Source organism: Priapulus caudatus, unplaced genomic scaffold (genome assembly GCF_000485595.1).
Source record: "Priapulus caudatus unplaced genomic scaffold, Priapulus_caudatus-5.0.1 Scaffold1502, whole genome shotgun sequence".
Lineage (NCBI taxonomy): Eukaryota > Metazoa > Priapulida > Priapulimorpha > Priapulimorphida > Priapulidae > Priapulus > Priapulus caudatus.
In genome coordinates this window covers 44,798-46,319 of record NW_014578563.1, presented here as the reverse complement: position 1 = coordinate 46,319, position 1,522 = coordinate 44,798, and the positions used below count along the sequence as shown (strand labels likewise).

The 1,522-nt window shown below is 40.4% G+C and overlaps 1 protein-coding gene across 1 annotated transcript in view; it reads left to right on the top strand.

Moving 5' to 3' along the window:
• LOC106816837 (cyclic nucleotide-gated olfactory channel-like) overlaps positions 1 to 1,522 on the top strand; it is a 12,550-nt gene that overhangs the window by 4,579 nt on the left and 6,449 nt on the right. The window lies entirely within an intron of this gene.

Here is a 1,522-nt window from a genome sequence, read left to right as displayed (position 1 = left end):
TGAAGTGGGACGGAGAAAGAGGACTGTTTGGAAGTTTTAAAACAACCAAGAAAACATCTTTCACTCACATGGAACTTTACAACACAATTACAGAAGACAAACTAGAGAGTGCCTTTCCAAATGTTGAAATTGCCTTAAGAATATTTTTAACATTAATGGTCACCAACTGCACAACAGAGAGGTCTTTCTCACAACTGAAACGTGTAAAAAACCCAAATAGATTGACTCGTAGTCAGAATGAAGGTGTACATGCATGTACGCTCAAAAGTGCCTCAAATACCATCCCCGGCGATCTACATTAAAAAAAATTCTGGGGGAGGACCCCCATACCCCCGCCTGTTTATCACCACCCTCCTTGAAATCCTACATAAATTTTTGTACTGCTGCAACCTGCATTGTATATCTGGTCAGACAGGTCCACAACTAAAATGGACTGGGGGCACCAAAATTGGTCAGTGCTTAGGGCACCAGTGAGCCTTAATCCGCTCCTGTATGTGTGTCCCCTGTACGTGTATGTATATACGTACGTGCACGCGCTCGTGTGTGTGTGTGTGTGTGTGTGTGTGTGTGTGTGTGTGTGTGTGTGTCTGTGTGTCTGTGTATGTGTGTCCCCTGTACGTGTATGTATATACGTACGTGCACGCGCTCGTGTGTGTTTTGAGCATTACGCAGTCATATGAGCTATATACTCACTTATGCGTGTATACGTATAGAAAACCACTTATGCGCTTACACGTACAAATGTCACGAACATGAATAGAAAGTGTTCGCAGAGCGAGATTTCCTGTCGTATGCTCACGCACATGACATTCACCTTTCTGTATGCAGAACGTGTTACCACCGTGCGTTCGTTCAGGCGATGTCGCTTCTTCGCAGTTATAACGATATGTCGGCCAGCGAGAAACGATTGAAATACAGAGTAAGGGCCTTGACATAACGAAGTGATGACCCGGAATGACTGCCCTTATATTGCCGGATTGTGCGTTAAATCAAGCTGAGAACGAGAGAACTAAGGAAGAATAACTTACGCGAATCAATGGCCACGCGAAAGAAACGAAATAAGCAGGAAGACACCACTAAATACTTAATGTAATCAACATTGCAGTAATTTATTGCGTGCATATTACCGATAATAAAAGAGTCAAGTTAAAAAGCTTGTAAAATACTGCCCGGTAATTGTGGTTATCGGCGAAATCAATTAATATAATAAGAGGATATGAAGAGGAGACAAAGAAAAAAAAAACTCATGCACACAATAAACTAAATTAACAGGAAAACGCCACTATTAAATGTATATAACATAATAAAACTAGAGCACTCGGAGAGCGCAGACCTCCGCCAAGGCAGCTCAATTCTCTCACTGTAAAAATTTTAATTCATTAATTAATTAAATAATTGATTGGATCCGGATCACCACCAAAATGTAATCAATTCTAAGTTACCCTATTTCTGACCTATCGTCAAAATTTAATTAATTAATTAATTAATTAGATCCGGATCAACCACCAAATGTAATCAATTC